Source organism: Coturnix japonica, chromosome 4 (assembly GCF_054131305.1).
Source record: "Coturnix japonica strain WE chromosome 4, WE-NBRP24, whole genome shotgun sequence".
Lineage (NCBI taxonomy): Eukaryota > Metazoa > Chordata > Aves > Galliformes > Phasianidae > Coturnix > Coturnix japonica.
In genome coordinates, this window is record NC_140666.1 from 24,752,394 (window position 1) to 24,775,630 (window position 23,237).

The 23,237-nt window shown below is 46.4% G+C and overlaps 1 protein-coding gene across 3 annotated transcripts in view; it reads right to left on the minus strand.

Moving 5' to 3' along the window:
* The window catches only part of PASD1 (PAS domain containing repressor 1), a 72,877-nt gene that overhangs the window by 27,128 nt on the left and 22,512 nt on the right, over positions 1 to 23,237 (minus strand). For 2 of the 3 annotated variants that reach the window (XM_085546375.1, XM_015860790.3), the window contains exon 1: positions 12,915 to 13,127. The exons of the other annotated variant lie outside the window; for it this stretch is intronic. The gene's annotated coding sequence lies outside the window, so the exon portion shown is untranslated. Of the gene's footprint in view, positions 1 to 12,914; positions 13,128 to 23,237 lie in introns of those variants that run through there. 3 annotated transcript variants of the gene reach the window in all.

Consider the following 23,237-nt stretch of genomic DNA (forward strand, 5'->3'; position numbering starts at 1 on the left):
TGTGTCCTTGATGGTTCCAACCAACAAAACCATGACAGACCTCTAAGACCATCCAGTCCAACCATCCACCTATCACAGATATTTCTCACTAAACCACTTCCCTCAGTATCACATCTAAACATTTCTTAAACACTGACTCCACGACCTACCTGCACAGACTGCTTTTACAGCGCAGTCTATAAACACAGTTATCACTGCTGTACAAGCAAGGAAACAAGGGCACACATTTCACTTCTGTCTCTTTTTAAGAGCGCACCAGTTTTGAGAAGCTGGATTTAAAACGGTAAACACAGTTACAGCCTAAATTTCAGCAATGCTGAAACCCAGAACAAGTACCTATAAACAAGGCACATTTTGGAAAAGCTTGACCTAAATCATTGACCAAGGTCAGACAGCAGAGTTAAGAAGTGAATCCAGATGTCCCGACGATTAGCCCTGTCTACTGGCACTCGGTCAAACCTTCCCTCCTAAAAAAAGCTTCCTGAAGCATCAGGCTGCAGTCTTAGAACTCCCTTAAATATGCTGCACTGATAAGAACTGATTTTCAAATGAAGATAGGAAAAAAAAAAAAAAGCCAACACAACAGTTCATTATTTTTTCCTCAGGTGGCTGCTGAGCGAGCAGTGATGGAAGGAGAGCTCACAGAGCACAAACTCCTCCCAGTTAAACAACAAGAAATGAAAAAGAGATTCTCCTTCCTTTTTAAAACAACATGAAGAAAAAAGAAATAGTTCTGCCTCAGTAATCCTAGACCTGAGTAATTTAATCCGCTCTCTGTTGCAATCTGTTTTTCATGTGTATCACCAGCCTGGAATTTCTGGAACTCAATACATAAGGAAGCTATTCAAAAACAAAAAAAACAACAAAAGAAAAGGAAATATTATGACAAAAGGATTAGAGATGATAGGTCTAAACTAGATTGAAAGCCTCCCTGCAGAAGGGGAGAATTCAGCTGCTGATCCAAACTTATCGACTTCAGCCCAAATCTCCAACCCAAGCACAACCAAGATGATGGCATTTCCCAGCGCCAGCCCACCTCTCTGCTGCACTCTGGGCAGAAGGAAGGAGAGAGGAGCCCTGGGGCCATGCAGCGCTCCACCAGTGGCACAGCACTAGTTATCTGAGCAGTGGTATGGCCCTACGTGAGGAATCTGCGAGAAAATTATAAAGAGCTTTAGTAGTTTAAATTCAAAGTCTCGCATGCAAGCTTGCTTAGAGTTTTATCTACTTATCCATTAAATGAATATCAAAGGATTCGCTGCGGCTGAGCTAACTGACCTCATTTTATATCTTTGCCTTCACGCATCCAAGTTCAAGCGTAAGAAACTTCTTTCCCCTCTCAGTGTGTTCAGTTCTGCAGTGTTCCAGGTACAACGTGCATAAGTAAAAAGGAATTTAAACAAAGCGCTTACATTTCAAAATTTCATCTTATCCTCATTTGGCTCTGAGAATTTCAGCTGCTTCCCTTAAATGATCTGCTCACATCTGCTCTCCAGCTGAGCTGTGTATTCATGCCCCACTGACCTTGCTGCTGCCATTGCTGTAATCTTGCGGCTGAGAATAACCAGCCACGCACCCCGTCCCTGCAAGCGCCGAGAGCCTTACCGAAAAGAGGAGGTACAAAAGAACCAACTTTTATGTAAGAGGGAAAAGAAGGAGTTCAGAGGAATAAAACTCACTCAGGTGAGTGATGGAAACTGCACGCCAGAGCAGCCCCGCCTGCTCCCTCGGGGAACAGGAACCGGAGGCGTCAGCATCTTGCAGGATTATGCTCTGCAACGGCAGCTGGCAGATATTCTTCTAATGCAGAGTACAGCGGCACCGTTCACACTCATTTGATTCTATTTGCTGCCGTTCCTATTCAACCCCAACTAATCCGATCAAGTTATTTCTTGGCCTGTGACTTGAAGCCGAGTAAGTAAACACTTTTCGTAAGGTCTGAGCCCAAATGTTTCAAGTGTATGATTAAGCACTGGACATGAGCATTATGGTGAGAAAATGCATCTCATTACTAAGAGTTCCCAAAACACCTTGCAGTTGTCTTGAGGTGGTAATTTTCCATCCATGTGTTGCTTTCTGCACACAAATACATAATGCGGTTACAATGGGGTCCCAAAGACCCCAGACACAGGTTTGTGCTTCAGCCAGCTTTAGGAGCAGCTCTTTTGAGCTGAGAATAGCTAACAATGGCCCCAGTTGGACTGCATGATGCAAAGTATCTTCTGCGGCTACCAAACTTTCTCCTTGTTTACCGTGAAGAAGACAGACAGATTATAAACAGACAGTAAATGCATATTGGACCAAGTAATGCTCATCAGTAACAGTAGAAGACTTGTGAACCAGCAAAGCTGCTGATCCAACTGTAGTTCCACTGTGGTTACACCAAGGATGGAGTTGAGTTCTTGAAGCTTACATGGCTTTTTTTTTCCAAGAAGAACTGCTGCCATGTACGCTACTGGGAGTGCTAATAATACAGCTGGTTTTCCTCCCCTCTTTAGAACAACCTACACACCTTCTCTTTCCCTTCACTGAGTCACATTGAACTTCACGTCCAATGTTCTCCTGTGATATCTTGCCCGCGTCACTTCTGAACTAGCTCCTCAAAAGGTGTGATTTGTTCTGAAAGCTTTGGGATTAGAAGAATATTTAAACAACCAACCACAACCATATTCCTCATTCTGCGCACTATTGCAAATGCGCACTGGAAACTTAATGAGAAAGCAGAACTTTTGCTCTGAGAGACAAAAGGAGAGGATACACATCAACATCTCTCTCTCTTTTTACTTGCTACCATTTTTAGACTACAAGTATGACAGCCACTGGAGCACTTTAATACTGGGTCATTATTGTTACACATATTATGCACAAAGACCCAAGTCCTCATTCTGTCACACAGATAAGATATTCACACACATTTTTTCCCTTGCAGTTTTTTTTTTGCATGGCTGGCTGGATAATCAGCCAAAATAACAAAATATGACTCAGCACGGCTGAATGTCTGCTTTGCTCTGGGGATTCTGTTGGATGCCTTTTTCTTTAAGCTCTGTAAGACCAGAAAAGATGCCTCCCTCCCAGACAACATCCAAACAAAAAAGATTTGAGTAAACACAGAGACTCTGGGGAGAGGAAGGGATCAAACAGACACGCTCCTGCTGTTGACCCTTGAAGAGGCTTGGTCTGACCCATGCTCCAGCCCTGATGCTACAGGAGGAGAGGCTCTGATCCTGCTGGAGGGCACACTCATTACCTGCAGGCTGTTAGGGATTCCTCACCTGTGGCAGAGGGAAGGATGTGGGATAGAGATCTGGAAACATCCCAAAAGGATGAGAGACCATGAAATAAGGCACGTGTGTTTTGACTGGACAACAGTATGCTCTATGTTGACTGCAATAATAGGGTGAGCACACAGAACTTTTAAAGATATGTTCTATTGCATATCTGCATTGTCCTAGTATTAAGAATCCTCTTACTCTGAGACCAAATTAGGACTCAAATACAAGCGCTAAGTTAAAAGTGTGGGTCCATCTCTCTAAGAGTAGTTCTCCTCTAGGCAGTAGCTAATGGCAGCAGCAGTGAGCAATACTCTCCTGCAGAGCATCCTGGCTGTGCAGGCAGGGCTGCAAAGGACAGTGGATCCACACCTTCAGACACAGGCACTCCCTGGCTCTCAGGTTAGAGACCCGGCCAGCTGAAATGGCTGCAGCATCAGATGGCATCTCCCCACAACAGAGAGCAAAGTGTGCTGCAGAATGCAGGCCTTCATCTAGGAAGATTCGTTGGCACACCACTCTGAATAAGTCCTGGGTGAAGGCAGTGAGACTGGCTTGTGCCCTCCAGAATGAGGACAGACACAAATCTGTTACTCAGGGCTTTCCCGACCAAAGCACCCTAAACCACATAGACTAGCAGTGTCCATACTGTGTTTAACACAATAAAAACTGTCTGAGAAGATCAACACCAGAACCAGCTGATGGAAAGAAAGGTGCTGCCATGTACACGCTCACAAACCATACGGGTTAAAGGGGATCTTGTTTCTGTGAAAGTCAGACTACGTAACACCACCAAGGCCAGCACGACCCCTGACAAAGACTTACGCAGTGGCATGAAGCAAGCTGCAGAAGTTAAAAATGTCCGTGACCTTTAGATAGCAGTCCCAGTTTCCTCAGGATTTCACACTGTGTTGGAGAGGCAAATATCATCTGTACTCACAGCCTCCTTCTTCGTGCACTGCTGTCGTGTACGTCCCCTACAAACCACGAGCCAGCTTCACAGTGGCTTAGACTAAACTTGAGCGAGGAAAACAATCAGTTAGGCAGAAAGAAAAACAATCTCTCGCCTTCCTTCTCCTCCTCTCAACAGCCCCTCTGCAAAAGGTCAACAGTAAAACTCCCTGCGAGCTCACAGAAATCAGCATCACGTCCTTCCTAGCATGAATGTTCCTTCCAACTCAATTTACTTTTGTTGTCAGTAAGTGAGAATTGGCAACTGCTCATGAAATTAAAGCTGTATCCCTAATTACTGTTTAATTACCACCAGGAACAGCAGCCACTCTCCCTGCCACAGCTCAGCACCAGAGCCAGTATGGGGCTGGGCCCAGAGTGATATTTGGGTGCTCAGATGGTCACTTTCATGCCAACATCAAAACCTGAGCCATGATCGTGCCCTAGTGGCAAAACATGCAGGCCCTGCATTCAGCTGGGCTGCCACAGTGACCCAAGGACCCACGCTGCTTCCTTCAACACTGACGTGTAAATGAATGAGAAATCAAGTGCAGCACCACAAAATGCTTCTCGTCAGTGGCAGAAGCTTGTTTACCACTGCTGTAGTAGCTGAACTGCTGAATTAAATATTTACAACTATTCACGCAATCAAATTCATTTTCCTTGGGAAATAACTGATTAGGTATCTCACATCTGTTCCTGACAATGATTTCAGCCTGTGCTGATCCATTTCTAGTCCTGACATGAATGCTAATGTCTTAGAAACAGTCATCCTTAATGGAAGGGTGATGACAGGCTATCTGACGTTGGTGGCACGGGCTGCGGTGGGGAAGGCCTGCAGCACCAGGTGAGGATGACACCACCAGCCCACAGTTCTCCCTAACCTTATGACCTAGGGCTTGGGAAGCCTGTCAGGAGATAGATGCTGGAGCAGAGCTTGGTGTCAAATTATCTTGGGAATTATCTCCCTATACCTGTCATAAGTTTTTAATATCTCACACCTGTTTGCTTCCTCTATGCAGAAGAGCAATCCTGCTCTGCCAGACTCATTGCATGTCCTCCTTCCAGCAACATTTCCTTACCAGGGCTCTCTTCTGATTAAAGATACTGCAAGTGTTGCAAGGATAGGAGGAAAATCAGCTGCGAGTAAAGTTGACTCTAATGATTCCTTAATAAAACATGACATTTGTGTCAGAAAAGGCACCAAATGAAATGCCACACTTCTGCTGTTCTACGAGCAGACTCTCAAAGCCGTGACACTGTTAGAAACATAGGAAGAAAACTAGTGCTTGGTTATTTTGATTTAATTAATCCAGCAATCCTCTTTTCCGCAGTAAGTCTATCTCAAAGACTTAAAAAATGAAGAAAAAGAAAGTATTTATTCGAGTGCCTCTAAACTCCATGCTCTTCATTACTGCAAAGAGCTTCTCAAATCAACTGCAGAGCTCCTCAGTGCTATGCCAAAGATGCCAACGACAAAACGAGATTGGTATTACTGCTCTCACTGGTACTGCACATTGGTTGTGCTAGCAGTCAGGTCTCATGATAGCAGCCAGGTCAGAAGAAAACATTCAGCAACACCAATAGTTGCTACGAGTTTTATTTCATGGTCAAGGAAGCAAATAAAAATAATGGAAGGAAATTTGCCTGCATTTGCTTGCAAAGGACCTTGAGGAGCTGTAGGTCAAACAGAAACAAAGTCTACGTATCTGTCTGAGCAGTAAACTCTGGAACAGTTAGAAATGCCTCATAAAAAGTACATTTCAAACACAATCTAAAGAAGATTAAACTGACATTTTATCTCTCCTAAGACTTCAACACACCACAAATAAGCACTGTGCCTTCTACGTCAAGCAGCTGATCATCCAATTTATTCACTGATATATCTTCTCATTTGAACAACACAGACTGGACTATATTGGAAAATCCCAGACTAGTCTCTCGGTACAGCAGCTTTTGAAATAAGATGATTTATATTTATAACATTTTACTCACTGTGCAATCAAATTCACATCGTTCACACAAGTCGTTAACAACGACTTTAAGAAAGATGCTATTCCAGCCGGATCACTTATTAACATTTATATGTTTTTCTTCAAAAAGAAAAATAGAAACAAAAACATAGAAGTTGTTGTCCTCGTTTGAGTTAGTACTTTTCCATCCCTTGAGAGAAAACAGAGATTCTCCACTAGTCACAACAGCCTCCTATCAACCATCAAATCAGCCAAAGACTCGAGATCTTAACTGCTCTACTAGCTGCTCCATCCCCAGTGAGACACAAAGAGCAGAAGAACCAAGTCCCAAGAGATGAGGAACCCCTCAGCAGGACTGGCCCTAAGGGCCAGCACATATCCCCTCCTGCACTACACAACTCCATATCACTGCTGCCATGCAGGAAGCCAACCCCAGAGCTTCTGATAGAAAGAAAATAAAGTAGCTCATTTTTTTCTGGGTTGACTCACTGTCTCCAGTAAATGCTGAGGCCCAGCTCCCTGCAATAAGCGAGATTAAATAGAAAACGTAGGTGTTAAGATTAGCACAAAGCATTTGTTTTGTTAAAACTTCCTACTGTGTCCCTTCCATTGGAGGCCTGCCCCGAATGAAGCCATTCCCATTACTGAGTGAAAAGAAAATTATCATCTTTGACATACTCAGCATTAGGGGGACTGACCAAAGGCCTGTCTTTTTGTCACACATGACTCACTTAACGCAAGCAATTACTTAATGCATCACTTAATAAAATGTGATTAGAAACATTTTGATCAGAGTATTTCTAATTTACTGTAAATCATGGATGCACACGTTGTGCTTGGAGACGGGACAAACAGGTTTACAGCCAAACTTCCTCAGCGTGGCTGTCACCTCCCCAGCTATTACTGCCTCTCTAATTGCTGGTTGCTGCAACAAGCCGACACTAGGCCAAACACAGCATCCTCCTCAGTCCATAAAGACGTACTGTGGGATTGGCACTTACTGAGCACACAGAAATGCGAGCTCAGCCTTGGCCTCCATGGGGCCAGACAGCTCAGCCCTTTCACATACAGCCTCTGCCTTTGCTTAAAAGCCTTCTCAGAGTGCTGCCGTGTGTATGCAAACCAATTAATGGCAAGGGAGCTGTTATCAGCTCATCTATTGCTTATTTATTCCTCCAAAAAATGGTTTAGCCAGCATGGTGCCTATGGTCAAAACTTCACAGTCCTGAAGCAATGTGCCATGCTGAGCTGTGAGATGAAGTCAGATTAAAGTAGGCTGAGCCCAGAAGAGAACAAACAGACCTTACTAATTTCTTTTACGCATGTGTGTATGTGTGTTTGTGGGTTGAATGGATGAGGCAAGAGAGGAGATTAGCATTTTTATGGATATGATTCCTGCCATTGCTACACACTTGAAAATCTTGCTTAGGTTTGGGCAGTTTGTAAACAAGAGTAAATACACCTACAACTATCTTTGCATTTAGGTACCAGTCAATCAACTAATCAACATATACCTGGAACCCAACAAAGCATGGCCGCTGAGCATCCCATCAGTACATGCCAGCCCAGGTCTTCCCTGCCTCCTTCCCAAGGACAGGTGCATTTTGCAGTGCTCTCTGGGATAGCGTTGTCATGGTTTTGGCTAAGACAGAGTTAATGTTCTTCATAGAGGCTTGTATGATGCAGTGTTTTGCATTTTTGATGAAAGTAGTGGTGATAACACACTGATGTTTCAGTTGTTGCACAGCAGTGCTTACACAGAGCCAAGGACACCCAGCTCTGTGAGCTGCCCTGCCAGCAAGGGGCCGGGAGGGAACAGAACCAGAATGGCTGACCTAGAACAGCCAAAGGGGTGTCCCGTACCATACAGCATCATGCTGGGGAAAGGAGGGAGGAAGGGGGAACGTCCATAGCAGTGGTGTTAGTCTTCCCAAGAAACCATTATGCATGATCGGTCTTGCTTTCCTGCATGCATGGCTTTGCTTCACCTAGGGAACTGTCTTTACCTCAGCCCACAAGCTCTCACACCTTTACCTTCCTGATTCTCTGCCCGTCCCACCTGGGGAGAGGGCCCGCACAGTTGTGTGGCACTGAGCTGCTGCTGGGCTAAAGCACAGCCAATGTTTGGGGAGCCTCTCAGTTACCATAGCGCTGCGCTACAGCAATGTCGGCAAATTAATCAATTATACAGTCGTGTTTGCTAAGAATACAAAGCACAGTCAGATGACCCAACGCATTTCAGCAGCTCCGCGCAGTTGGGTTAGCACACTTCCTCATCTGCAATCTCACTGTTATCCTCATCTGCACTGTCATTTTTCCATATTTCAATTTCTCTTAACAGGCAGATTATCAGGTACGGGATCTCTGCTCCAGGCTAAGTCAAGCTGTTTTCCTTCGTGCTTTCCTGCTTGCTTTGTATCTTTTATTCTTCCCTTTCCTCCTCTTTCTCTCGTAATATGAAAATGAAATAAAATGCAGGTTATTATACATCAACTTTCCTAAAACAAAACAAAGTTACAGTTCACCCCACCAGCAAATTCATCCCACCTCCCATGGACACAGCAGAAGCCACTGTCAATGTAGCACTACTAACAAAACCAGGTCCATTCTCCTTGTAACCTTACATTAAAATTATAAATACAGCGGAGACCAAAGGACTAATTCTGCAAACTTAACTTCCTATCTCCAGGAATTCTCTCTCCAATTTAACTGTGTAATCTCCTTCATAAGATTATCAAGATCTATCTCAAAACCACCCTAATTGAAAGACCATTACACAACTTCAGCCCTTACGTGGTTGGAAGCTTTCTTCTAATTTCCCATTCAAATTTATTCACGACCAACTTACACAATTTAATCTTGTGTGGTTGCTAACATTTGACTTACACAGGTTTTCCTCCTCCTTGCTATTGACTCTCAGCTGTGCGTAAAAAGACTCACAGTAAACCATGCCCTCATTTGTTCAATTGGCCAGAGCTAAACAAATTAAGCTGTTTACTCTCACGTCATACAATAGAGAGCTCGTTTGTGTGACCACATCTCTAGCCCTCCTGCTGTTCTAATTTAACATTTTCTTGCCCTGGCTCTCCAGAGCTATGCAAGATCCCATTGGGCTACTCCACCGGCAGCAGAAAGCCCTTTACTCTCCTCAGATGCCCACGAATTACACTAGTGTCCCCAACAGCAGCGTCCCACTGCCTGCTCAAGGTCAGTTGGTGCCACGTGTCCCTCCCTCCTGTTCACGTCACAGTGAGCTCTGCTTCACACTGGAAACTCTTGTTGGTCTATAGGTGCAAAACTTGACACGGCTTTGCACCCAGCGCTATTAAATGTTATGTCATTTCTATCACTCCAATCAACAGTCATCTAAATTCCTTTCATATGACAGACGGCTGCTGTTCCGTATGGACCCCACCTTCAAGAGCTCCCCACACCCCCCCATGCTGCATGTGAAGCAGCACTGCACACTCACTCTCCCAGTGCCCCCCATGCTCTGTGAGCGCCACTCTCCATTCATACAGCTTTATTTGGATATAGCTGCCGTACCATCTGCTTGGCCATCTCTACCATTCAGCTCTTCCACTGAACCACCACTTCCATTTTAAGCAACCGTGTCCTGTGGGGCATGGTATCAAGTGCTTGGCTCTACATAAATCACATTCCTGCATTACCCCACCTAAGAAATCTGTTATATAAAAAAGATGTTAGATTAGTCTGCCACAATCCATCTTTGATAAAATCTCGCTGCAATTCATTCTCCTTCCTCATTATTTCCACGTCTAATTATTCTTTCCTACAAAATATGTCATGAGACACCATGTACTATTGCACTCAAGCCAGCACGCCTAGAGTTCCCTGCACCACTTTTCTATTTTCCAGCTGAGTTGGGACTGTGTGTACAGAATGCAAACACTTCCCCTCTCTGCAGCTGAGGAGCCCCAGGACAGCCTCTCTGCAAGCCTGGTGCACTGCTTTTGGCTTTCCAGAACCAAGATCGCTAGGACTCCTCCTTTTGTCCCACCAAGTCGTTTCAGTTTTTCTTGGTTTGGTTTGACTTGTGGGTTCTGTTGTTGTTGTTTTTGTTTTGTTTTGTGTTTTAACTCTGCTATGAATAGCTGCTGGTCTCCTACAGATTTATTGAACACCACACTCTGCTCCAGATCCTACAGAAGGCCCTGCTTTCACGCACAGGTTGTGTCATTATATACAGACACGAGTTCTCCTTTCAGTTTGGGGATGGTTTATTTCAGTTCTGCCTAAGCTGACAAAAGACAGGTTTTGGTTAAAGCAAAATAAGTTCATTTGCACCAAAATAAGAACGCCCATGCATGAGGTCACATCAGGTTAATCAAATCACTTTAAAAATGGACTTAAGGTTAACTGGTGTAATCTCTCTGTGTAGGCAAGGCCAAAGCCAATAATGGAACATGAAGTAGGTTGAGTTCTCTCATTAAGCGCACGTGCCCCTGTGTTCTGACCAAACCCGATGGTCTCCAGGTGGCAGGGCTTGCTGCAGACACAGCTGGAACAGGGCTTTGCCACCACCTGGGGCTCAATGCAGGGCTCAGGGGGCCTTGCTGACAAAGCTTTGGTGGCTGGCTCAGCACAAGACCACGGGCTACACACAACCATAAACAGCAGAGAAACAAGGAAACAGGAGGTGTGTAAGGAAAACAAAGTTGGATCACTTTGCTAACACCAACAGCACTACTTACATTTTACTACTCTGGTTAAAGATGTTATTCCCCTAGAGTTCATAACTACCCCAACACGAGCCTGGATTCAAGCACACAGCTCACTCCTCCAGTTCAGAAGGAGCAAATTATGTCAGCATTAAACCCTTTGTATCATTCTTGGGCAGTTGCATAATTCAGGCCAAAACAATGTAACTTGTGTGCATAGAGAAGCCCTGCTTCCAAACTGCAAAGCCATAGCACCCTTTTCTGATATTACTGATGAGCAGAAGTTGGATTTGACACCAGTATCTCTGAAATCTAATGTTGCTTCCAATTTGATGTGACTTTAATTAAGACCTACCCACTTGCTCCTCTTAATGCCTAACCTTGAGCCAGTTTTGAGTACTCAACGTATCTTAAACAAGTAAAATAATTTGAGACATAAACGGAGTGGTGAAGAAACAGGAACCATTGCAGGACTTTGTGCCAAATGCCACGTAGAATAGCAAAAAACATTCAAACCAATTCTACTTTTTCTCTAGATCAAGTAATTCTGACCCACTGCTCTGAATGAACGGAACGAAGGGACAGAGATAACCACTCTTACAGACATTTACTTTTTCCTAGAACATCATCCAGAAAAGCTTTCAAGACTCAGCAGTGAACACATGGTCAGCCCAAGAGGTACTGATGCCTTCCACTCATACCAGCCTCCCCATCTGGCTTCACCAGAAGCCTCCCCTCTGTGCCATGGGCCAGCTGTCGGGCAGCCCCGGAGCCTTGCCATGCTCTCAGTGCTCAGGATGCTCTGCACCACATCACCGACATGCTGATCTGCTCCGATCAGTGCATGACAGGAGAAGCCTCTTCTTGGCTTTGGAATGTATTTTCCAGAAAACCAGAAACATTAATGTATCTTTTTTTTGTCCCAGAGGATAACTATAGCAAGAAGCTGCAGCCCAGGAAGTTTATAAGACTTAAACAAATTCTCCCACAGAACGGTACGCGGTGTTGCACTATATTGAGAGTAAGATGTTCACACCGTATCCTCGCAAAGCAGCTCTGCTCAAACAACAATCATAGGACCGACCTATGAAGACCGCGCAAGCCACAAACGCTGCTCCTTTAAGGCAAGTTCCCGTATCCATACGGTGAGGATGGCCGAGCAGCGATCCATCAAATTAAGGACATAGGGGAGCCGTCGTACTGCTAAAAACAAAGCGACTCCTCGCACACCGAACACCGCACGCCGTGAGCTCCGGCAGTGCCCGCACACGGGGCAGCCCCGCACCGCACCGCTCTGCCCCGGCCGCCCGCAGGCACCTGAGCGGCTCTCACCGCGCCCGCTGCATCCTCGTCCCGGCCATACAGAGAGGCACCCGACGGACAGCTCGGTGCCCGGCCATAGAGAGGCACCCGACGGACGGCTCGGTGCCGGCTGGCGGTTCAACACCGCGCACCCTCAGCGGGAGAGACCGGCTCCGCTCCGCTCCCAGCCCAGCGCCGGCCGCCTGTGGAGTTACCACGCGCAAACCCAATTCGTGGGCGAACCACACGAGGAGCTCTCAAATCTCCCCGAATTTCTGCTTCTCACTGAATCATTTCGTACAACCGAGTGCTCCCACAGCCCCGTGAGAACAGTAACTTTTCAGCCTGGCTTTTACGTTCTACAATCAGGCGCGACATTCAGTTCGAAGCTGATCTCCACCGTAGATTCTGAAAAACGCGTTCCCAAACTGACCGAAACTGGCGGCAGAACGAGGAAAATCCGATGGAGCCCAGGGCAGCCCGCAGCACACAGGCTCCCACCGGCAGGACGGTGCAGCCCGCATCCCCACCGGCTCCCCGCAGCTGCCTGTGCCCGACGCCCCGCGCCGCTTTTTGGGAACCCGACACGACTTCGGCTTAAAGTTGCCGCTGGAAATCTCCCATATTCCCGAAACTTCGCCGGGTGTCGGACGATGGCAGTGCTAAGCGGGGCTCCCCCGCAGCGGGACGGGGACCCTCCGCCTCCGTGACCACCGGCGGTCCCGCACGGTACGTACCGTCCGGGAGGAGGATGCTCGTTCCCGAGTCGCTCTCAGTGCCATGCCCGGTCCCGGTGCGCTGCCCCCGCTGCTCCGGGGGTCACCGCCCGGCCCGGGGCGCCGCAGCCCGCGGGACGCACGGCATGGGGTGGGCGATGCGAGCTGCGGGCGCGCTGCGGCGGGACTCGGGGGAGAGGCCGGTGTCGGCGGCCGGTTGTGTAACGCGGCGGCGGGCAGAGCCCGGCCTCCCGGCACTGCACAGGCGCGCTCCTCCTCCCGCCCCGCTGCCACCGGCGGCCGCCCGCGCCGCCACCCGCGGAACACGGCCCCGCCCCGCACTCACGGGATGGGACGGGACGGGGTAACGCGGCCCGCGTGGGGTCGGCGGAAAGTGGGTCAGTGCCGCCCCGTGGGGCCGAGGTGCGGCGTGGCCGCTGCCCGGCACGCACAGCCCGCGGGACCCACGGGGAACGCACCGGAGCGCTCCGGCCGCCGAGCCCCGCCGGGCACGGCAGCGCTCCTCCTTCTCCAGCCGGCTTTCGGCACCGAGTCCGTGCCCCAAACAAGCTGCTCTTTGACGTGATTAGTCATTCCGCACCATGAGTCACTGATTTAACATTTGCCGCTTCCTTCCTCATAGGACTCCTTTTTTCCTTCCCTTTCTTCGCCGTGAATCTCTCCCCTCCTCCCAGGGCCAGGGGCAGCTCGCGGACCCCGCCCGCTCCCGCAGCATCCCGTGCCGACGGCAGCGGGCTCTTCTCTCTCTTACCGGGGCGCTGCGGCCGCTTCTCTCTCGTTCCTTTGGGTAACGCTAATGGACGGGACTTCAATGCCGCTTCTCTTTGCTCTGGAAGCACCTGAAGCGTTGGCACGAAGGCTGAAGGCATCATTAAGGTCCCTCACTCGCTATGGGCACCTGCATCCTATAAGTCCCTTCCAAGGCAGCACATTCACACCAACAAGTCGGCTTTATTGCTTTCAGCTGCGTGGTTGCGGTGCTGCAGACCTGAGCACTGATGCCTGCGGTGTTGCCCACGGCGATACTTGATGCTCCCGCTCTGCATTGCCCCATCCCCATGGCACAGCTGTGGGGGCAGAACAGAGCACAAAGGAGGCTCTGGAAGATGGACTTTGCTGCAGGGAAACCTAATGCCACCACAGAAAGGGAAGTGGTGTTATAGTGATAACCCTGAGGAGTGTCTGATGAGGGCAAGGAAATGGGTACCTCTGTGGGATGTCATGGCATGCATTGAGCACAGTAATGTGATGGTCTGACCAGAGGTCGTGCTGTAGTTGAAGTGTTCGAACCCAGACTCCTGGCAGGTAGAGCCACAGTGGGGAGCAGGCTGAGCGAGCGTGGGGCTGCTCTCCCTTGTGGCAAAGCTGAAGGAGTTTCCATGTGGATGGCTTTAATTACTTCATTGCAAAGAATGTGCTCCAGAAGTTAAACAGGAGCGGAGAGGTAGACGTTGGCACAACAGAACCCATGCACTGCTCAGCATGCCACAGTGGTGGGCAGCTGTAGTTGTTCTCTGCAATGGGTGCCAAACCCTTATTGACAGCGCTGCATTGCAAGGACGTGTCAGCAGCTGTAAAGCCAAAGGGTGACTGAGTTTGGTCATAAAATAAGAACAGCAAAGAAAATATGTGTTTACACGTATGTGTTTACAGCCTGCCCCTGTGGTATGTGCCCAGCACTCTGGGGAACCTTTACACAGTGCCAAGACCCAAACCAGCACCCAACCCTGTCACACTGCAAAGCATGCCTGTAATTTCAACGTGATGCTCTGTTTTTTTTATGCAGCAGCCACAGGGAGGCTTGGGAGCCACACCAAAAGGATAGAGGGGAACAGAGGAAACAAAGCAGAAAACAGCACCCTTGCCTGGATCCACAGGGCCTGGGGCAGTGCAGTATATGCTGGGCCCTGGGATGTGGCTCAGGTGCCGTACTGCAGGACTGGCACGACATGGAGTGTATCGTGCTGGCACTGCTGCACAATGCTGGTACCTCAATACTGTGCCATGCAAAGAATTTAAGCTCCTTCTTTAGCTGTCCTTTATTCGTTTGAGCTGTGCCTGAGAAACAGAGCTATTGCACCCTTGTGTTTTCAGATCATTTTCAGATCTCTGCTTTCCAAGATCTCTATGGGTCCTTGATCCCGGCTCTGGAACTTAGGTTAATGCACGGGGACCTACATGAAGGAATAGGCTGATCTGAACACACACTTCATTTTTTTCCAGGATCAAGTGCTGTAGGTGTGTGCCTAACATTGCTGAAGTCACTTTGATCTTCTCCAAGGATAGAATTTTCCGCAGATTAAGTTCTTGGCTCCAAATGATGGTATTAGTTATTTAACACAGTCAAAGTTGGGAGATGGTTAAATAATTAGTGGGCTGAATTTAAAGAATATAGCTGAAGTTTCTGGGATATTTTAGTCACATTTACTGTTAATATACAAGATATACTGCCTCAGAGCCTGTCGATGTGCAGCCCTGTGCTCTGGGCAGCACCCTGCAAGTATTAGCGTGCTTCTCCCTCGGCAGATGCATCTGTTCTTGGGGCCTACATGGCTTTGCCTTCATTTTTCTCCCCCTTCAAAAAGACTGAAATTAAAACTCAGGTTTGCACTGCAGTCATATGAGAAGATGGGTAAAATCCCACTCTCATTTAAGCTCCGAAAAGGGAATGGAAACTCCATTAAAGGCAGAGAAAAAAACAAAACAACACAACCACATTTATTCTAATGTGAATGGGATTCCCCTTTGGTGTCCAACCTGGCACCTGAGTGCTGCTTTGAAGCTTTATGTGACCTCTCAAAAGGACTGGGAACACAAGCTTAATCACCACTGAGGACAGATTGCCACCTAAGCTTTAGAGGACCAACCATCTTTGTTTTCCTCATCCAGCACCTTCTTTTGCACAGTACAGTTTTAGGTGGTTCTTGTGGAAGCAAAAGTGATATCCAGCTCCTCTGCAACCATGTAGAATATGTTTGTATTCATTTGGAAACCTGAGAGACACCAAAGTCAGAGACCAGGTCAGGAAAAGAAGAATATTTTAATGAAGCTGCTCATACTTTAAACAATTATTACTATTTTTATAAAGGAAAAAATGTTACTGTCTGTTGTAAATAAGAATCCTCATGCTCTGCTATTCTGCCTGCCTCAAAGAAGTGGGGAAAAAGCCTTGCAAAAGCAAGAGCAGGGCCACCCCCTTCTCTCCTTATCGTTCTGTGAGCATCCAGACTCTGAAGCTCCTCCAGCTGTCTCTTAGTGGGACCCTATAGGATAACACACCTATGCATTAATTTGCTTTGATCCAGGGTTTGTGTCTTCTGGAAGCTGTACCGAAGACAAATTTAGGCTGCCGCATTTAAATGTGGACTAAGTGGGCATAGGCAATAATCACCTCTGATTAGTATAATCAGCTACTGAGGGGCCTGAACTGACATCACAGAATAAAAACTCAATAACATTTTTGTTAAAGGGACAAACACCCCCAGATTCTGCAGTCCAAGCATCAAGTGATGCCATGGCTGGAGCATCACCCATGGCTGAAAGCACGGAGGCACAGCTCTCCAAACATCTCCTGCAATGGTCTTTTAGGACACACACAAGAAAGAAAACAGTGTGTGTCCCTGATCCCAATTCAACCTGGTCCTTGGGTGCATCCCACTGTTTTCCTTCTGCCCTTTTACTGATGTAGTTGTTTATATAAGCACAGAAGCCTTCTAAATAAATCCACAAATGCATAAAATAAATGATCTGATCTTCCACAGAGATCTGGTCCTGGGAGTGAGACAGACCGAAAGCACCAGGCACTGCTGGTGCCAAGCTGCTGTGCTCATACCTGCCCAAAAGCAAGTTAAAATGCAAGTCTGGGAGACTTTGTCACAGACTTTTACCACCAAATGATACTGAAACGTGTCAAGAATTAGACAGAGCTGTGTGGGATGCACTCTCTACTCACAGAAACGTGCATCTTTCTGGGCACAGAGGAGGTGCTGAGCACCATCAATGAATTAACTATTATGCTAGAAGTGAATATTATGTGATGGATTTCATTTACCAGCAGGGTGGCAAAACATCAGTCCAAAGAAGTGCAAACAACACCCACTGAAATTGGTGCCGTGCAGCTGCAGGTGGTCACATCTTTGTGTTTCTACAGAAAGTGAATATACAGTCAGAGTTCCCTTATCCAAGTAGGAATACCATCACCTTTGGTCAGGGTTTGTGAGCAAGGGATAAAGAACAGTCTGATGAACCTGCTTGCCATGGAACTTGGGTCATTCTGCAGAGGCAGAAGGGAAACGGATTGGGTTTTTCTCCTCACAAGCCACTATCTGGAAAATGGTTGTTTACAACAAATTTATTTCAAAGGTAACGAAAAACCCTCTTGTTTTGGAGCACAATTAACGAAGAGTTGAAGCTGTGTTATAAAGCATCTTTTAGTTCCCCGCAAATTTCATCCCCCCGCCCTGCCCACGTAATGCCTCTGCCTGCCTCTGACACTGACAGCGGTGCTGGGTTGCAGAATAACAGTCCTTTCAACTGAGGAAAAACAAGAGAGAGACACTCAGACAATCATTTTAAAAGCGCATTGTTTCCTGTAGAGCCTCAGTCCTTTCACTCCCAGAACTTGGGCTGACCCGCAATAGGCAGCGCTTGCACAGAGTGCTATAAAAACGGCCCTCCCTGCGGGTTTGCTGCCCCGTCATCATCTCCTTGGGCTCACCGAGGCGGCACACAGCAGTGCGTGCGCGGCACAGAGCGTGTCACTGGCGCAGCAACCGGTGGGTGAATCATAATGAAACTATGAAGAGGAAACATGTCACAAAGGAAAGCTCGCTTTTCAGTGGAGTGCTTCATCTACAGAAGAGTGCTCAAGTTAAGGATGCCGATGAGAGAATTAACTTGTGCCCTGGTCACTTAATGCAGCGTTTTATGCAGTTATTTACCAGTTCTGTTGCTATGGGAAATGCGAATACTTGCCATGACAACTGCAGCAGATCATGGCACACAACCCACTTCAGTGCTGCATCTTCGTAAGAAAACGCTCCCATTCATACATCCTACAAATTCTGTGTCCTTGACAGCAGCTCAGTGTGGGGTTTTTAGGCGCAGCCATTGCTTTTCTATGTTTTGCAGTGGGGTATCGCCTGGTGTCTACAATTGGTTATTACCTGTTTCTTAGATTCCTTTTCAATATTAGACCCTAAAGCACTTTGCAAAGGTGAACCTTCAAACAAACCAAAACAGAACAAACAAGAAAAAAACCTCTGCTTCATTTACAGAAAATCAGGCAAAAAGTTTGCATGAGCCCTCACAGCACAACAGTACTGGGACTGGCACTTGCAGCCACATCTCTTAGACATGCACCAGGTGAACGCCTTACTTTATTTATCTATCAGAAATGAGGTGTGTTTGTCTCTGAAATGTGTGCTGAATGGCCAACACCCCCCAGGATTCAAGTGATTCCTGAAGGGGAAGAAATAACGCATCAAACTGTCACCAAGAACTGTGGGTAACCTGGAACACAAACAGTGCGTTGAGATGACACACACGGCTGAGCAAACCGCTAGCGAACCAATCTGCAATGATTCTAGCTATTTACTTCCTAACCTTTCCAAACATGTTCAAAAGTGCTTAACAAGTGACATCTCTTCTTTATCACAGGGCTTAGCCTAGAGGGAAACTCTTTTAGCTGTCGACGTTAACCATGTTGCTTTTGGCACTGGATCTATTACTTTGCTTTAAAAAAACAGCATTGACAACTTTTTTCCACTGTTTAATTTGCGCAGTCACAGTAATTAAATACGAATCTCCAAATATTCCCTGACATATTGCAGATTTATCATCATCGAAACACTCTTCTGCACATTTCCATAATTGCTGCTGTTCAGAACAAAATGGTTGCACATTGAAAGACTGACAGTTTTCTCCTTTTTGTTAGGTTCCCATTTGCTTGCTCCCTTGGCAGTGTTGTACAGCAGTTTCATTCCATAATTAAATTACTTTCCATTGGCATATAGAGGCAATATATTACTTTCCAATATTTTTTTTCCTCCTTTGTTTTGCATTGTTTCTAAAGGTTTGCAGTCCAATATGTCCTGTAGGGACCCAGTGTATTCTTTAACAGCATCTTACAAAACACTGTTCACGTGCTGCCCCAACTGAGTAACACATATAATATTTCCTTTTGTTTTTAGCAACAAAAATAATACCTTGAAGCTTCGGTACACAGCCCTCAACTTTTCAACAAGTTTCCTCTAAAATTAGGGCCCACAGCCAGAGGGGCTGAACTCAGCCATCTCCTGCTTGCCATGGGCAAAACCCATGTGGACATCAGCCACTTCTGGCAGTGCTCACTGAGGCATATTGAGGGCAGAGAGCAGAGAGTGATCTCAGAGCAAGGTGCCCTCCTCCTCCTCCCTCTGGAGGACACTGGAGATCCTTCAGTGTGCAGCCAGTCTTCGGCTGTGTGTTTCTATTTCAGGTCTGGGCTGCTGGAGCTGGCTGGGAGGGCTGATCGGCTTACCTTCTGCCTCACAATATCAGGGCCTGAGAGAGGACAAGCTGGCCCCAGCCCAGCCCAGGCAGGTCTGGGGTTGTGCTGGCATGTGGGGGGACTCTGTATAGGGTTTCCACTGCTCACAACTACAAAGGGGTTGAATGGCTCTGTATCAGGAGCCTTCCTCTTTTGGAGGAATATAAACTGAAAACGTTCATTGATTTAACAAACAAAAACCTAGACAGCATGCTAGAAACAAGCAAAATTCTTTGGGTGGAGCTCACTGCCAGCTCATGATGGTTGACTTGAGTGACCTGTAAGACTGAAAAGAATTGCCTTAGAGAGCTCTGTGGAATGATATGCACTGTAAGGGAAGGACATTAAGCTTTGTTGAAGTCTGACACTTGTACAAGTAAAGCTGGACTTTACTTTTTACTGGCTTGCTTGTTTTTAATTTTCTTACAAAACTGGTATTGTTTATGCTTCCAAAAAAAAAGTGGGAAGGTGTCCCTTGATGGTGTCTAGTGGTGAGCAAATTTACTCACATATTCTAAATATCCCCTCAGAATAGTAAAAACAGTTGCACACACTGTTGCTTGTGTGTCCTCATAAAATACAGTCTGGGCAATGCAAGGGAACTAAGCCTTTGTGAATATCAACTCACTTCTGCAACGATTGCATGGCAATAGCTGTTTGCTATGAAGGATGCGCACTCTTTTAGGCTACCCTGCATGTTAGAGCACTAGATTTAAAGCTGGGAGGCTGCAGAGCCTGAGATGTATTTTTAGAGTAGCTTGGAAGGTAAAACTCGAGACTTTCAGCCAAGCATATGACTGTGATTTGTGTGCAATTTACAAATGGGAGAAATTAGAGCCGTATCCTTTGATTGAACAAAAAGACAACAGAAATCTTCAGGCAGAATTCTGCGCTCAGATCTACCCACGCTGCATACATTGATGTTAAAGAAAGCCATCTCTGTGCAGCTCATAGAGAGAATGCAGCATGAAAACAGATGCCCAAAGACATATCTTAGATGAATATATTTAGCCTGTAAGTATCTCACACTGAGGAGTGATTGTGCAAAATACAGTTTTCTTGCCAGCATTATTTTTGTAAATAATGAGAAAAATCTCATCCTTCGTACTGCTATAGATACTCGGGTTAAAGTCAGAAGGAAAGAGCAGCTTTGGGTATGCATAGGTACAAAGTACCATGAGAATTAATATACTCAGGCTCTTGGTCCTTCATTTCAGAGTGTAGGAGAGGTACGTGGAGCAGCTGGCAGCATCCAGTCCTCTGAGGAGAGGAATGGGCTGAGCCAATGGGTTCAAAACTTGCTCAGTCAGTTTATCAAGTGGAAATCTGCCAATTTACATGAAAAGCGATACATACAATTTCCCAGGGTTGATTGTGTGGCTTAATGGAACTACGCAAGCACACGAAACATTGAATACAATAGAGGGAGTCCAGGAGATTTTAAAGAAGCCATCCCAAGGAGAGAGGAAAGGTTTGAGGCTCCCACTAGCTGTGCTATGGATGCACTGAGCACAGCACCAGCACCTTACAGAGAGCCCCATGCATCACACTGCTGATAGTACCACACCAAAAAGACTTTTGTTCTCACTCATTATCCTCACAGACAGGAATTAGTGATTTCAGTGTCTAGAAATTACCTCCATAATGTAACTATCACATTGAACACAGGACTTTCATCTTCAAAAGTATTCAGAATTCAACCCACCATTAGTTAATATTTATACTATAATAACTACCGAGCTATTCTTGTATTGGGAAGTACTGATTAACACCAGTAAAGCATTGTGAAGATGGGGGTTACCATTCCCAAGACTTATCACTGGCCTCACTCAGAATATCAGAATACTTTGTAATTCTCTGGGAATACAAACTTCTAACTCTTGTCCAAAATTACTAGAGGTTACGTGATCTCTTCTCCCATAGATGCAGAAAGGATAAAGACTTTCAGAGTGAATTTTGGCAAAATCTAGTGGGGCATTTTCTATGACACTTCACAATGATGTTACTATTTTGCCAATGATAACAAATGATTTTTAATAATATCATTGCTATCATGTTCCAACTGCATATGAAGTTAAATCAGGTTAAGTTCTGTTAAAAAGAATAAAGGCTCCACAACATTGAGGCTTCCATTATTACTGCAATTACAAAATTGAGCTAAATGACTGCATTTCATTCAAACGGTCCAGACTTTGCAATTAATGAGTAATTATGTTCATTTTATTGCTTTTGAGGTAGAAATTTAGTTGCTGTTATTCATTCTGAAGTTCAGCGCGGTATCCTCAATTCATACCTGCCGCCCTCTGATGTAAGCACAATTTAATATCTCTACTTCATACAAATCTAAAGCTTGGAAAATAATGGCAGTGCCATTGCCCTGTGTCTTTCTAGTTCTTTTCATTTTATATAACCCAGAGGCACAAGCAGGCTTTTCTTCTATTGATAAGGACTCCAGATGTGGCACAGCCACACCTATGACTAACACACTCCACAATACCATTCACAGAATATATTGGTCAGGAGGGCAAGCAAGCACACAGCACTAGCCTACATCACCTCTGTATGTCAGCATCTGTGGAATACAGCCATCTGCTTGCAATGAAGGCACAAAAGAGGGAGATGCACCCTTCATAGCCACCGTTACTACACCGAACAAGAGAAAGACACCTTGGCATTCCAGCCTTGGAAGAGTGTGGTCTCTGAATAAGAAAAGTCAGGATGGTAGAATAGCCTGGATTTTGATCTATACTCAACAGAGTCAGCCTCACAGCAGCAATGAGTCTTCCTTACTTTGTACCTCACCCCAATCACATGCTTAACTACATTCCATGCCAATGCGGTAATGCTTCTGGTTTTCTTATTAAAAGCATTTTCATCATCAACAAATTGCGGCTTTAGATAAAGACACGAGAAGAAAAATGGTATTGGTTTCCTGCGGCCAATACCTCTGCTGCTGAATTTCCTTGCTTCAAACCAGGAGCCTAACTCCACCCCTTGCAAAACCAGAGCACTTGGACAGTGAGGGGGAGTGGAGCCACATTTTCCTTTGCCAGATCTCTGGAGATCTCCATCTCCACATGCCTGTTAAGTCAAGGGAAGACGATGGCACTTGGCAGAGAAGTCCTGTGCTTGCCCTACTCTGGCACCCATTGCACTTGGGCAGTGTCCCCACCAGCAGCACTGCTCCCTGAGCAGGTCTCCAAACCCAGCATGCTGCAGCTCATACCTAAAGCTGTCAGCTGCTGAGTGCTGAGTGGTGGGCATGCAGCCGGTTTGCCTTATATCAGAAATCCCCCTGGCTTGCAGGCACTGTGGCATGCTTTGCAGCAGCTCTGCTCTCACTGGCTGCTCAGGGCTGCAGCAGGGGAGGCGCAGTGTGCAGAGCCTGAGTGGGGGCATCGTGGGGCTTGCAGCGTTTCCTCACCTATACCCAAAGGCAATCAAAGGACTTGTGTTTGGGCAGATCTGTATCTGGACAAAAAGATCATAGTGAAACATCAGGGTGGGGAACTGTGCACAAATCATCACATGAGCCATGAGGCATAAGCAAGTGACTGCCAGCTTCATATATTATAACATATAACTTGCTGACAGGCAGAACTTCCTTTCCAGAGCCAATTTGTCTCCAGGACAAACTCCTCCTCTGTGAGGATCCTTCAAACTCTTTCTTCCCTCCTTGGGAAAGAGAAGGAAAGCACGCATCAGGAAGGCAATGACGATACACATGGTTAAAGCAGCCTGGCTTGCTTCCCATACAGTGAAGGACACAAGTTCCCACAGTAAGTTCACAAAGC